Consider the following 15,833-nt stretch of genomic DNA (forward strand, 5'->3'; position numbering starts at 1 on the left):
CTATCAGAATTGAATGTGTTAGAAGGAGAGATTGTGGAAAGGTAGAAGGAGGGAAAGCAAAGGAACAGTGGAAATGCCAGCTAAGAAGGCCAGTTTTCATGTGGGTCTAATCCCTTGGACTGCAAGGAGATCCAACCAGTCCATCCTAAAGGAGATCAGTCCTTGGTGTTCATTGGAAGGACTGATGTTGAAGCTGAAACTCCAATACTTTGGCCACCTGATGTAAAGAGCTGATTCACTGGAAAAGACCCTGATGCTGGGAAAGATTGAGGGCAGGAGGAGAAGGGGACGACAGAGGATGAGATGGCTGGATGGCATCACCAACTTAATGGACATGAGTTTGGGTGAACTCTGGGAGTTGGTAATGGACAGGGAGGCCTGGCATGCTGCAGTCCATTGGGTCTCAAAGAGTTGGACATGACTGAGCGACTGAACTGAACTGAATCCTGGTTTGTGATGGCTGCCACACTAGTTGAGAAGGAAAATGACTAGAACCTGAAAGAAGAGAAAACAGGGTGGACCACTGAGAAGAGATGTATGTTGGATCTTCAGTAAGGAAATAGGGCCAGGGAAGCAAATTCTAGCCCTGAAGAGAAAAGCAGAGCGATCATCCTTGGCTGAAGAAGCAGCCCAAGGGCACTGCTCCACAAGAGGTGGGAACGACAGGGAAGAGCTGGGAGCCGGCAGGGTCCCCTGGCCCCAGATTGACAACCTTGTCAAAAGTACTTACGCTATGGCTCAGGCTGAGGAAAACACACCCTGAGGAGGCAGCAAAGATCTGGTGCCTAAGGGAGTCTCCCAGAGAGCACGCAGGTGAGACCTAAGTTTGTGCATTATAACCCCTTTGGCAAGTGAGATTACTGAGACCTAATCTAGGTGCCCAGGGCCACTTACACAGGAGCATCAGAGACAAGAAAAGGACTCCGGCCTCTCTTACCCCAAAGCTGGAATTCATCCCCCATCCACTTCACTCCACTTCATCCATCCACTCCAAAAATTCTAAAATTGAATTCTTTAATAGTAGAAATGAACCCACTTTGGGGACACAGGGCAAGCATTAAGAGTGAGACAAACACTCTGGATTAATTGTATTCGTAGCAGTATCTTTATGTTTACAATTTACCAACCCCCTCCTTGAGATGCTTGCCAATCTTAGAATCCCACCCTCATGTCCCAAGTCCCCAACAAAATTCCTCTGTAAACCCCACCTCCTAAGTCTCTCCTGTCTTCTTTCTTTCCTTCAAAGCCCTCCCCAGAGAGAGTGAGTCAAAGGAAGCTAACCTGGTGGATTTTTTTGGTGATAGCCAATAAAAGGGTGGAGCAGGGTTAAAAAAGGAAAGAAAGCAAGCCTACCACTGTCTTCTAGGTAAAGGTTGCTTTGGGAATCCACGGTCAATATTCCTACCCCCACTTCTGACTCTTTGCGTCATCTTGACCAGGTCACTTAATTCCGTTCATTCCTCGGCCAACACCTTGGCTATGCAGCATGCCTCTGTTTTTCCCCAGGCCTACCTACCTTGAATGGTCAGAATGACCTTTGAAGAAACAGTGTCCTCCAAGTGTGTCAGCAATTCAGAAACTGACAGCTTCTAAAATAGCTGGTGTGTTGTTGGGTGTCTGTTGCCTTCTGAAGGAGTGGTGATGTCGCCGAGGCAGCAGGATTTCCTTGCCAAGGTTGTTCCTACCCTCCTCTCTGTGAGGCTCTGCACAGCCTCTCCCTACTCCAGCCCAGAAAGACTTCGAGCCCAGGGCCCGTGGCATTTAAGCACTGTCAAAGTTCCCACTTCAATCCCCATAGTGGTGCCAGTTCAGCAACTGTCATGATGACCCAGCCTGAACTGTATTTAGAAGCTTTGGACTTGGTACCATGTCCTAGCCCATCTCAGAGTGACAGGAGATTTCCTGAGCACCTGGGCCTGTGATTCAAGGGCTCCTCCTCCCAGAGAATGAGAGTCAAAAGCACTTTCCTAATGGTCCATTTCCTTCTCAGGAGGGTACCCATTTGTTGGAGGATTCTCTTAAGGAGTCAATCTCCATCAACATTATTATACAATGCTATTTTAAAAATCGGTAATTCTTTCATAAACTTTATAAGATGTGGCAGAGGAAAAAGAGAAAACCAGTTAGAAAGTGGGTTTGGTGCTCTGTTTATGGACTATGCTTACAAAGGTACATTTCCCTGGGATTACACCCTGGGAATGCTCAGAATCTACCAGATATTGCCAGTGAATGGAGAGACCCAGCCTATGACTCAGCTTCTAGGGACACTGCATAATAATTCACCTCATCTTCTCAGCAGGCTCTGTGCCAGTCTTGAAAGTAGCCTACTGGAGTCCAAAAAAATTTATAAGGGATTCCTGGTTAGTGGTTAACAAAATAAATTTTAATTTATTTACACTTTAATGTAATCGCCACCAGGCAGGCAGACTGATAATTATATAACACTAATAAGGTGGGCTGTCAGTTTTGAGAGTCACTGCACGGACAGTGGGTCTAGGTGCTCAACTCTGCTAGACCACAGGAGAGAGAAAGGCCTTTTTTCCCAACTGACCCTCAACTCTCTGCCCCAGTGTCCCTGAGCAGAGTCCCTTGGAGATACCCTGTCATTTAAAAGGCATCAAAGTTTGGCCTCTTCCCATTTCTGGGCAAGGGCCCAACACTCAGAGAATGTGGTTTTAGGATCATGGCATCTAATCCATTCAAGGATTATTTTTCCCCCCTACTGCTCAGATGGGTGTGTTAATCATCACCTCCCTTTGTTCTGTAATAAATTCAGCCCTGGCTAATTCCAAGCCTCTATGCATCACTGAAGTTTAAAGATGGCGTTTTGACAGGTCAGATATTTAGAATCAATAGACCACCAACCAGTCAAAAACCTTAAGGAGTTTTAGGAACATGTGGAAGTAATTTTTTCTAAGAATTCACAAGTCTGAAGGATGAGATCTTATTGATGGCGTGTGGGCTGTTGTAGGTATTAAAGTATTGTTTTATATGCCATATTCTACATGTAATCAAAATTGATTTACAGTGAAGGCAGATTTTCCTTATTATACCAAATATTGCACATTATCAGATATAAAATACAATGGAATACACACTATGTCACGTCTTTAAGAGAAACCAATAAAAGACAGAAATAAAATTATATGTGAATGTGCAATGACTACATATGTAAAATACAATGACATAGGATAGGGAATTTCAGAGAAATCAGAATATTTTATGTGACTTGGCTATATATCTACATTTTAATTATAATCATCTAAACTGTATGTACTGAATCTTTTTGTAAAGAAAAAATTATCCCATAAAATGTTAATTTCTAAATTTTTATTTTATTTTTAAGAGAAATATTGGTTTTAATTAAATATAGGGTAAACTCTAGCCTAAAAATTAGCAAAATTGTTTAAACAAGACACAATTTCCACCTCCCATACTTTCTTATATGGCTTCAATTATTAAAAAAACATTATGAAAATGTTAAAACAAAAATAGAAACCTCAGATATTTTTAACTGTATAAAAACTGCCACAAAATCTTTCAGCACTGTTTCTTATTTAACAAAATAGCATCAATAGGAAGAGTAAAAAGTGTAAAAAACCATTATGACAACATTTCTGAAATTAGGGATAAATTTCTAATTTTTTAAATTGAGAGGTCATTTACCTAAAATCAATGAATGGGCTTTGGAGTTTTATAGATGACATAAAATTATAAGTTAAATTTGAAGGAGCTTGCATTTTTCTGGGAAGAGGATAAATGGTATTCATGGAATTATCAAAGGAATCTACTGACTTTAAAAGGACAAGGACCACTGATTTAATAGGATTTCTTTAAGTGGATAACTGTCTATTTTCCAACTCTCTTCTGCTGTAATGTAAAGCATTTCCCTTTAGCTGGACATTTCCAAAGGAAGAAATATTTAAAAGACTGTTACACGGAATACTAGTGCTGCATCCTAATAGAAACACACACACACACACACACATACATATATTTTTTCTTTGTCTCCCTTACAAAGTGGTTGTGTTGTCTAGGAGTGTTAAATGGTCATATGAGACCACCTCAACTTTCTCTGTATGATCCCTTAGTTCCCATTTATCTTTATTTTAGCCACATATACATGCAAGTGACGGCTTCCCTGATGGCTCAGTAGTAAAGAACCTGCTTGCAATGCAGGAGAGCTGGGTTCCATCTCTGGGTCAGGAAGATCCCCTGAAGGAAGAAATGGCAATACACTTCAGTATTCTTGCCTGGAAAACTCCATGGACAGAGGAGCCTGGAGGGCTACAGAAAGTCCATGGGTTCATAAAAGAGTTGAACACGACTTAGCAACTAAACAATGGCATGCTATGCTAAGTCACTTCAGTCGTGTCCGACTCTGTGCGACCCCACAGATGGCAGCCCACCAGGCTCCCCCATCCCTGGGATTCTCCAGGCAAGAACACTGGAGTGGGTTGCCATTTCCTTCTCCAATGCATGAAAGTGAAAAGTGAAAGTGAAGTCGCTCAGTCGTGTCTGACTCTTTCGACCCCATGGACTGCAGCCTAACAGGCTCCTCCGTCCATGGGATTTTCCAAGCAAGAGTACTGGAGTGGGGTGCCGTTGCCTTCTCCGAAACAATGGCATACATGTGTGATTTTTTTTTTTACTATAATCCATACCACATCACGTTGAAAAGTAGGGTGATTATGAATTATCTTTACGTGAATGAAAATGGGGCTTTTCCTTTGGCCTGGCTACTTTTACTCTTTCATACTCTCTGTGTCCTCCCCGCTGCCCCTCAGAAAACCCTCGGGGGCACAGAAACCCCAGGCTCCCCAGGCTATTTCTCCTTCTGTGTGCCAAAACCCAGCCCGCTCGCTGTTGTGGACACATGGTCCAGTCCCAACATCAGAGATGTGCTCTCAGCCCACGAACTCCACACCTCAGAAGAAATCCTGCCCCCTCCCCACCCCCCAGCCCTGCCTGTGTCCTCTAGGGCAGTGCCTGTGTCTGGCCTTGGAGCCAAGAGGCAGCTTCTCAGAGAAAGCTGGACGTGGCGAGTAGGTGACGCTGCCCTCGGCAGGACTGCCAAGGCTTTCCTAAAGGCCACAGCAACCGAGTCTGCCCGCGAGAACATTTTGGTGAGCTCAGTTTGTTTGCTACCGAGAACCTCCTTGTCCTCACAGTCTATTTTTACCACGCCGTGACGCTGAACACTCTGCTGTCATTAAAGTGAATGATATATAGAACCAACTCTCCATGAGCTATCACTGTACGGGGAAAGGAACCCTGGATTCAGAATCAGAAATCAGGAGCTTGACCCCTGGTTTTGACCTTGGTGTGACCTTGAGGAAGCCATTTAACCCTGCTGAGTCTCAGTTGAAATAGCTATGGAAAGTGGATTAGGAATCTCACTGCTTACCCAATTCAGGGAGTCATCAGCAGGGTAAAATAATGCAGATGAAAGCACTTTGTAAACTACAAATGACTTGGAAATGTAAGTAATCGGCATGGCATTTAATCATTTAATTCACAGAGATTTCTCCCTGTGCTCTAAACAGCATGCTAAATCCACATTTCTTTTATACAGCCTGTTAAAGATAGGAAACTGAGGCTCAGAAGCAGAGTGGTGACATGAGAAGACCTGGATTCCCTCCTCTCATTCATCTGCACCTCCCCTACACTGCACCCTAAGGTACTCTAATCAACTATGATCTTTATTTTTATTTTTTAATTTAAATATTAAAAAAAATTTATTGGCATATACTTGCTTTACAGTGTTGTGTTAGTTTCTACTGTATAGCAAAGAGAATCAGCTATATATATATACACATATGTCCCCTTTTTGGGTTTCCTTTCCATTTAGGTCACCTGGAGAAGGGAATGGCAATCCACTCCAGTATTCTTGCCTGGAGAATCCCATGGACAGAGGAGCCTGGGCAGCTACAATCCATGGGGTCGAAAAATTGGACACAGTTGAGTGACTAACACTTAGGTCACCACAGATCACTGACTAGAGTTCTCTGTGCTGTACAGTAAGATGATTATCCCTAGCTCCTGTAAGGCAAAGATCTAGACACAATGACCTCCCCAGCATCTCATTCCATGACCCATGATTCCTCTAGAGGTGAGCAAAGTCACAGAGTATCTAGCGATGGAGTGGCAACTTATTAATGGCACCCAGATCTGATGACCAGGGACCCCATCATATCCTTGCTGCCCTGTCCTCTTGAACCCCAGCACCTGCTCATCTCCCAAGTGATAGCCCTGTGATATGACAAGATCCTGATTTATTAGCAAGAAATCACAGTACAGTTAGGGTGTCTCCCATGATAAGTACATTTTACTATAGATTCTCTGTTAAACAAAGTGTGTAGCACCTTTTCATTGATCAAGAAAAACAGCCCACCATCTAGTGAGGCAGGCAGATTCCTTCTCTAGATGATCATTTACAGTCCATTCCAGGAGGTCTGCTCTATCACATATCCCTTTATATGGAGGCCATGAGGCTGTAGGAAAGCTATTATAACCAAACAACTTTAATCATTACCCGTGACAGAAGTTTTGTCCAAAGGCAAAACATTTTGCGCATTGCTGCTGCTGCTGCTAAGTCGCTTCAGTCGTGTCCAACTCTGTGCGACCCCATAGACGGCAGCCCACCAGACTCCCCCGTCCCTGGGATTCTCCAGGCAAGAACAGTGGAGTGGGTTGCCATTTCCTTCTCCAATTAGGCCCATGGAATTCCCATACCTGCAGCAGAGTCAGGCTGCTCCCATTCTATGAAATGAAGGCGCATCCCAATGAAACCTGAGGTTTTTCAAAAAGTTACTGTTTCTCCAGGGTCCAACATTCCTATCTCTGTTCTCTCCAAGCCTCAGAGTAGCTCCTCCCTGGAAGTCTGTCTCACTTTTTTTTTGCCCACAGAGTTACTGTTGTGGCAGAACTCAACAACGTCTACAACTTTAACCTCCAAAGGAAATGCCTAATGATGGAGGCTGACTTGATTCTCGTTTCTTAAAAGGACCTTCTGGACATGCTGCTGACTGTTCAGAGGAGCTGACTTTCCTCCCCATCAGAAAGACGCTTCCATGGTTTGGATTGGGATAACACATTAGGATTCAGTTCCTGAATCCAGGATAAAGCTGTTTATCCCTGGAGTTAGATGTTCTGCTAACTTAGTCTTTGGAAGAAATAATGTAACATGTCTCTTGTCTGCTCCTGAACTACCTGTGAAAGACTTTCTTCTGTCATTATTTGCAATTTAATGACGAGTTCATGTGGTCCATGATAAAAATACATCCTCTTAGACAAAGAGGATAAATGCATTTCAACATATATGTCAACTCTTGTCATTTGATGGTGGCAGTGAAGATCACAAAATTGGGGAGTATAAAACCTGATTCAAGCTTAGAGAGATGAGTGCCAGATCAATTAGTGAAGTCTGCCATCAGCATGGGAACAGGAGATTAGCAGCCCACAGGTTATTACATATTCGCTATCATACTCTTTCCAAGGCCTCCACTGAAACGCTGCCATGCATGAATTACAATGCTGTTCCTCTTCCCTACTTTAAGGGAATAAAGGCTATTGTGTCCTTGTGCATATTTTGTGTCATTCTTTCCACGTGGACCAGGTTTTCCAGAGGCAGCAGATAGGCCACTAATCTCTCTCCTCCTGCAATAAGGTCATCATGTTAGCAAACTTCCTCTGCTCTGACACAGTTGTGGTTTTAATGGAGAACTAATGTCTTCATCAGTATCTGTGCTATTTCACACTTCATTTCCTTCCCCAACTCTTGGATGGAAACCATCCGGTCCTGGTGATTTACTTTGTGGGAGTTTCTTTCAAGTTAGTTTCCTTCTCTGGGGATGCCACGCAAGCATTTTCAGGGCTCCAGCTGGGGAGCACCCAGCCTTGAAACATCAGTGTGTGATCAAGTCATTCAAGAAAGCCAAAGGCCTTGGCAGGGATCTGACAGCAAGGCCCTTAGCCCAGGCCTTCCAGTCTGAGGGTAACAGAAGCAGCTGCTAGTTTTTCTGCCTCTCAGTCAGCACAGTGTCTTGAGGTGGTCCAGATCACCAGAACCCAGAGAACTGTGAGCAGATGGAAAGAAAACACAAATGCTTTGAAATTGTGATCCAAGACTCAAGCTGTCTCCAGATCTCTCAATGAGTTTCACAAAATCTCTAAGCAACCTCAAGGCATTCCTGTCTCTTTTCTCTCTGAGCCTCAGAATAGCTCTTGCATGAAAGCCTGTCTCCTTTCTTTGCTGTGGCAGGACTCAGTAATGTCTACAGCTTCCTTTAACCTTCTCAAGGAAATGCCTAATAAAGAATGCGTGATTCTTGATTCTCATTTATTTTCTATGTCCCATAGTTGTAGCCATCATCCAACCCAGATTTCTCTAAAACAGTCCTAATATCAAGTAGTCCATTCTGTGGCCCTTGAAATACATCTACATTTAAAATGTAAAGATAGGAGATAATATCCTAATATCTAGCTTGAAGAACCATCCCTTAGCATAAGTACACAACAAATACTTTACTTTTGATTTAGTGCATTCTGGCTACAAGGCACAGCTGGGAGGAATGAATAGGGAGGGAGAAGAAAGACGTGTCATGATTCCAAAAGATTTGTAAACGGCTGCTTTTATGGAACAGAAGCAGAAAATACCCCTCCACAGGTCGTGACACAGTCCTGGGGACCGGGCATGTGTGGCTGTGGAGGAGAGATTCCCCTGCTAATGTGAGGCCTGAGGCTTCACAGGGGGCAGGACTGTGTTTCTCCACTGGGAGGGAACATGAGGGGACAGAGGGGACGAAGGACCCAGAATGAAGCCGGCTAATGCAGAGCCAAGAGCCAGGGGCATAAAGAGGACTGCTATATTTAAAATAGATAATCAACAAGGACCTATTGTATAGCACAGGGAACTCTGTTAAATGTTATGTGACAGCCTGGATGGGAGGGGAGTTTGGGGGAGAATGCATACATGTATATTGGAGAAGGAAATGGCAACCCACTCCAGTGTTCTTGCCTGGAGAATCCCAGGGACGGGGGAGCCTGGTGGGCTGCCGTCTATGGGGTCGCACAGAGTCGGACACGACTGAAGCAACTTAGCAGCAGCAGCAGCAGCAGCACACATGTATATGTATGGCTGAGTCCCTTTGCTGTCCACCTGAAACTATCACATTGTAAATCAGCTATAAGCCAATATAAAATAAAAAGTTAGAAAAAGAGAACCTCTCTCTTCATGGAGCCTTAGGGCAGAAGCCCTCACAGTGTGGTCTCATTTTTGGCCACAAAGATAGTTTAAATGAGTACCACACTGGACCACTGAGGTATCTGCCAATAGCAGTAGAAAACACATGACTACCTTCCTCTCAGAACAAATTCTAAATACAGGGCAGAGCTGAGGCCCTCCAGAAAAACCCTCTTTAAGGGGCACTGGTCTAAGCTGCATGACCGCTGATGTGGCTTTGCTGTTACTGTTCTGTTACTTTTTTTCTAATGAATATCTGATATTTATGCCTTGATAATTACAGGGCTACCCCTTACCATTCTACAGAAGGTAAGATTTAATCAAAACACCAGGTAGAATTCAAATACCATTACCAAAAAACAAATAAGAAAGAGACAGCCTCAGTCACTCTAATCTGGTTCTTTGCCAAATGAGGTAGTGAAGACAGGGGAGCTGGGCATGTCACTGTGGCACTCTGAATAGGTACTGCCATTTATGCCACCAAAAAGCACACAGGAGCAATTTTCATACCGCAACAAGTGTAAACTTTTAAGAACAGCCAGACTCATTCATTCGGATGCCCTCCAGCTATATTCAGTAAGAGCAGAATATTTCAGGAAAACAACAACTAGACATAAACTTTATCAGTAATGTCATAAAACACCTAGTTCGGAATAAATTTACTTGGCAGCAAAGATTCTCCTTTCCCAGAGACTCATGCATGCATGCTCAGTTGTGTCCAACTCTTTGTGACCCATGGACTGTAGCCTGCCAGGCTCCTTTTCCCATGGAATTTTCCAGGCAAGAATACTGGAGTGGGTTGCCATTTCCTACTCCAGAGGATCTTCCCAACCCAAGAATCAAACCCCAGTCTCTTGCATCTCCTGCACTGGCAGGCGGGTTCTTTACCACTGCACCACATGGGAAGCTCTTGGAGACTAGAAATGTTCGAACTGCAGCTGTCAGAAGATTATCAAATAATTAGGAAGAAGTTCATCTCCCAACAGTGTAGGAGACACTGTCCCCAGTTGGCTTGGTATCCTAAGTTCTTAGCAGAGTTCCACACTGAGTTCTGTGGAGTTTCACATGCAGGCAACTGCTGACATGAAATTCCCCAGAATAAGAAGCAGCACGTCTCTCAGTTAAAGAATAGGAGTAGCCTGTTCTGCCTACTACTTCTCTCGGCTGGAGAAGGGCGACTGGAGGAGTTTTGGGGTAACAATAACAGTCCTTGGCCCTGAGCCTGGAGCAGGAGATCTGTGGCATCCCAGGCCTCAGGCCTCGCCTTCTGGCTGGCAGGGTCTCCAAATGGCTTTTGAGCTCTCCTTGGCAGTCGTTACAGTTCACCTGCTGCAACCACAGGTGCCATTTTCTGCTCAACCTCATGGCCTCGGTTGCAACACCCCACTGTCCCCGATCCGTGTGCTGAAACCTGAAGGTCACCACTGACCTCAGCCAAGATTGCTTCCTGCTCCCACCCCTGCCAGTCTGTATCACATACTCCAAAGGTCATGGCCTGATGTCAGAGCCCCCTGTCTCGACATGGGCCTTGCTTCCCCAGACCTACAGCCCCTGTAAAGTTTTCTCTCTTTCCTGTGCCGCCCCTCCTGCTGCAAGTGTGAAAGGGGCTGGTCCCCACCAGTGTTAGAAATCTGAATGTGACTCTCCAGCAGTGCCATCAGTTGCTGGGAAGATAATACAGGTCTAAACAAGGAATGTAATTTTTTAAAGAATTTTCTGTGCTTAAAACTATCCATGGATTCAAAACAAAACAAAAACAGGGCGTCCCTGGTAGTCCAGTGGTTAAGAATTTGCCTTACAATGTAAGGGACATTGGTTTGATCCCTGGCCTGGGAGGATCCCACATGCCACGGGGCAACTAAGCCTGTGCATCACAACTACTGAGCCCCTACTCTAGAGTCAATGAGCTGCAACTGCTGAACCTGTGTCCTACAACTACTGAAGCTCGCTAGCCCTGGAACCCGTGCTCCGCAACAAGAGAAGCCACTGCAACGAAAAACCTGCACACTGCAATGAACAGTAGCTACCACTTGCCGCAACTAGAGAAAGCTCATGTGCAGCAATGAAGACCCAGTGCAGCCAAAAATAAAGAAAAGAACTTCAGTGGGCCTCCAAATAAAAGTTAAAAACAACAACAACAAACAAACAAAACCAAAAACCAAACACGCCTTCACAGATTGAAACCAAGACTCTCAATTATTTTAAGTGCAAGTTCCCCTCTCACCCAGGGCCTTTAGAGGCAACAGCCTTAGGTCCACTCTTTTTATAAGACTTTTTACAACCCTGGAGCCAACCATCAGTTCAAGGTGTTTAATTACTCTGTCTCCTGGGAAGTCTGCCCTAACATAGGCTTGCTGCTGCTGCTGCTGCTGCTGAGTCGCTTCAGACGTGTCCGACTCTGTGTGACCCCAAAGATGGCAACCCACCAGGCTCCTCCGTCCCTGGGATTCTCCAGGCAAGAACACTGGAGTGGGTTGCCATTTCCTTCTCCAATGCAGGAAAGTGAAAAAGTGAAGTCGCTCAGTCGTGTCTGACTCCTAGCGACCCCATGGACTGTAGCCTACCAGGCTCCTCCGTCCATGGGATTTTCCAGGCAAGAGTACTGGAGTGGGGTGCCATTGCCTTCTCCAACACCCACAAATGCCCAGACTGGGCACCCACATGAGTATGGCTGAATTTCCCAAGTGAACTACCTTTCGGAGGCTCAGCAAATAGAAACACAGCTACTCTTGGGCTCCCAGAAAGCTGCCAAGGACTTTTTCTTTGGCTAAGAACCTGCACCGAAGCCCACAAAAGACAGACATCGAGTGCTTCTTTTTCTTGAAATTCTGCTGTCTCAGAAAACCAAGAGCAGGAAACCATCAGGAAAAGGCTCTTAGCACCTGAAGCAACAGTACATCCCATATTTAGATCTATCCTCAGCTCAGCCCTCTGAGCAGTATGAGACAGAGAAAGTAGCCACAAAAGAAGGCTGGAGAAAATGGGGACATTTCATTTTTTAAAAAATATTTAGACCCAGTACTGGCATTTTTTCCATATTACAAGGAATTGGTTTCTGGCCTGTGGACAGCTGAGATTATACTCTTTAAAACTGGATTTTGTAACAAAGCTACTGATTCTAATTATAAAACAGATTTTAAAATTCAGTTTCATTATTTCACAGTTCACACCAGAAGATTTCAGATGGGAATGGATGATACATGAGAAAGGCCATGTGCTTATAATATGTATGATGTTACACATATGGGAATTATCTGAAATCAATGTCTTCTTAACCCAGCACTAATGTTTTACACACAGGTTGTTTCACTTTTCTTTCTTTCTTCCTTTCTTTCCCTTTCTTTCTTTCTCCTTCAGTTTATCGACCTTTACACTCAAGAAAGTCAACAATTCTCTTCCCTAAATGAAAAATTTTCATGAATTTTGGTGAAGATTTTCTTGCCCCCTACAAAGGTAGATATTATTTCAGCAGACCTGAATTTGTTCTAAATAAACACTCTAAAATTAACCAGGCCAAGCAGTTGTCTTCATTTGAAGCAAGAGTGGACTTAACATGAATACTGTAAACTGAAATTAGTGGCCCTTGCCTGCCTTTCTAAGTTCTTAGGAAGATCAAACGAAGCCCAATGTACTACTCCTCAAGAATCATCTTATCTCATGACATCCAGGTGATGGCTGGGAGGAATATTAATCTTCACATGGACGCTTGGAAAAGCATCAGTCTCATCAGCTACTTTCTAGGAGACTGTCAAAGCTTTTTCTTTTTTCTCCAACCAGCAACCAAAACAATCTGTATTTTGAAAACTAAATGGCTCAAATTCTCAAAGTCAGATGAATTTGGGGGTACCAAGGAAAGCTAAGGCGTTCTCCTACTTGACTTGTTGCAGCAAGGATCAAAGGAAGCTTGGAATGGGTGCAATATCACAACCCTGGAATGGAGGTCAGGTATTTGGCCTTTCCCTGGCTTCCGATGATATTGAATACAACAGATAAATTAAGATCAAGGCACACTGCAGTTCTAAAAGCACCAGCCTGTCCCCAGGAGATCCCAAGGGAGAGTCGTCATCTACCACGGGCCAGGTCTTGTCCTCACTTGGAGGAATGCCTGTTAACATGGGGATGGATTACCTACAATAACGTGTAATCAAAAGCCCTACAACATGATCACAGAAGGAGGCAAACTCATCAAGTGCATTCACTTGAACTTGGCCAAGGAAGAGATCCCAATGCGGCACAGGACATAGCTGACAAGACTCACCCTGCTCCGACTCCTGATGAAGCATGCGTGTGTGGAGAGGTGGTTACCCGAAATAGCAAGAGAGCTCAAGTGCTTACGGGAAAATCTGACCCTTTAACTTAAGGCAAGCATGGCCTACCAGCAAATCTCAAAGACAGGAAATATTTCTGGGCTTAATAACTCAAGTCAATATTCATTTCAAGTTGGGGGATTTCCTTGATCCAACTGTTGGTTTCCACGATTGATATATGCAGGCATCCTAGCTGGGAGCACTGCGTGACTTAACAGGTTCTTATTCAGCATAGACTTAAAGTTCCACAAGATCTAACCATACCATTAAGAAGGCAGAATTCTAAGTACCACCTTGGTTGGAAGAATTATAAGATACCAAGCTTCAGGGTTCATCAGGCTCAAGAGAGGCTGAAGGGAGTATGGAGAATCTGAGCCATCTTTCCAGAAGCCACCTTCATGGACAACATAGAATCACCTACATAGTGTCATTTTAGGGTTGTCAGGAATGCCTCCCTCACTCTAAGTTAGCCTACAGCCCACCACTGGAGGTCATCTAGGTCATGGTTTTATTTTTATTTCAAAGAAACTTTTCAATATATAAGGGCCTTTTTCTTTTAAAAGGTCACCAGCATTTTAAATAGGGAAGACTACATTAATATATATATGTAGATAAATACATTAGAATATGTTAAAATATATACTGTTTTTGTTGTTGTTTAGTCAATCAGTCGTATCTGTCTCTTTTGCAACCATATGGGCTGTAACCCACCAGGCTCCTCTGTCTATGGGATTTCCCAGGCAAGAATACTGGAGTGGATTGCCATTTTCTTCTCCATGAAAAATATATACGTGTACATATATATATATATATATATATATATATATATATAATAGAGATATATGTGTGCTGCTGCTAAGTCACTTGAGTCATGTCCGACTCTGTGTGACCCCATAGATGGCAGCCCACCAGGCTCCCCCCTCCCTGGGATTCTCCAGGCAAGAACACTGGAGTGGGTTGCCATTTCCTTCTCCGATGCATGAAAGAGAAAAGTGAAAGTGAAGTCACTCAGTCATGTCTGACTCTTTGCGACCCCATGGACTGCAGCCCACCAGGCTCCTCTGTCCATGGGATTTTCCAGGCAAGAATACTGGAGTGGGTGGCCATTGCCTTCTCCAGAGATATATGTGTATGTATGTGTAAATATATATTGAAAAGTGAGGTCTGGAACTACTATAGTGATTTTTATTCTGCGATGGAGAATGTAGAGCCACTCCAGGGTCACAATGTTAAGCTAACACAGCAAAAGCTTTAAATTTACAAGAGTCAACAAATTTCATCATTCTGTCTCCTATCACACACATCCCAAAGCAGTCAGTGTTTTTCAGAAAACCAGTCAGTAGATGGATAATTCATGCGGGGGCACAGGGAATGGGGAGTGCCATAAAATATAATGCAGGGCCCTGCCCCTGAAGCATTCACAACCAGAGGGTAGGCAGTCTGGAAACACAAAATTGTTCAGTCAGAAAAAAAAAAAATTCTGTCATGCTTTTCTGCTATCAATAGGTAATATTCTTTCTGCAAGGGTCTGGAAACACAGCTCACAGAACAATTTCACAAAAAGAAAGCGCTTCCACCTCTAAGATAAGCAGGGAATGGAAAAAAAAAAAAAAGGAGAGAATTACTTGGGTCATGGTCTCTTGCTTCAACTCTATGACCTTGTTCTAGGCTCCAAGGAATGCTTGGGTATGGAGATTTAGTGAGACCCAAGGCTTAGTGACAGCAGCCCACTCTTCCCTATGTGTGTCCCATCGAGATTTATAAGCCCCATGTAAAAATTCACCTATAAAGCAGTTCATCTTTCCAGGCAAGGTAAATGTGCAGAGTTTATCCCAGGTCTGCAAAGACCTCCTCTCCTGATGGCTATGAGCTATAAGATCTTGCCTGCCTTCTCATTCTCATCCATAACTTGCTTCTCAGAATTGGTACAGACTTACTCTTGGTACCTATATAACACAGTGATGATTTATATACTTTAATATGACATTGGCCATGGCTTAGTATATGCTCATCTTCTCTTCCCTATAAGTATATAAACTTCTTAAGATCAGGAACCATGTTTATGCTCTACAGACTCTATGAGGACTAACCAAACAATCAACCATCACTAGACAAAAGCATATTAAGTTAATCGGTGGATTTATTGCAGTTCTCAACAAACATTCAAATAAATCAATTACCTAAATCAAAATTATACATTGGGCTTCCCTGGTGGTCTAGTGGTTAAGGATCCACCTGCCAATGCAGGGGAAATGAGTTCAATCCCTGGTCTAGGAAGACCC

General features: G+C 43.7%; 1 protein-coding gene and 1 long non-coding RNA gene across 11 annotated transcripts in view; one reads left to right on the forward strand and one right to left on the reverse strand.

Annotated features, from left to right (window-relative positions):
• The window catches only part of TBX15 (T-box transcription factor 15), a 125,885-nt gene that overhangs the window by 63,924 nt on the left and 46,128 nt on the right, over window positions 1–15,833 (reverse strand). Inside the window, exon 1 of one of the 10 annotated variants that reach the window (XM_086392129.1) lies at window positions 1,517–1,785. The exons of the other annotated variants lie outside the window; for them this stretch is intronic. The gene's annotated coding sequence lies outside the window, so the exon portion shown is untranslated. Of the gene's footprint in view, window positions 1–1,516; window positions 1,786–15,833 lie in introns of those variants that run through there. 10 annotated transcript variants of the gene reach the window in all.
• Window positions 5,255–7,587, forward strand: LOC147376186 (uncharacterized). The gene is made up of 3 exons (XR_015160821.1): window positions 5,255–5,482; window positions 5,576–5,680; window positions 7,007–7,587. It is a non-coding gene; the product is annotated as an uncharacterized LOC147376186 (long non-coding RNA).

This window comes from Bos grunniens, chromosome 3, assembly GCF_055505025.1.
Source record: "Bos grunniens cultivar Pamir isolate PY7600 chromosome 3, Bosgru_T2T1.0, whole genome shotgun sequence".
In the NCBI taxonomy this organism is placed as follows: Eukaryota; Metazoa; Chordata; class Mammalia; order Artiodactyla; family Bovidae; genus Bos; species Bos grunniens.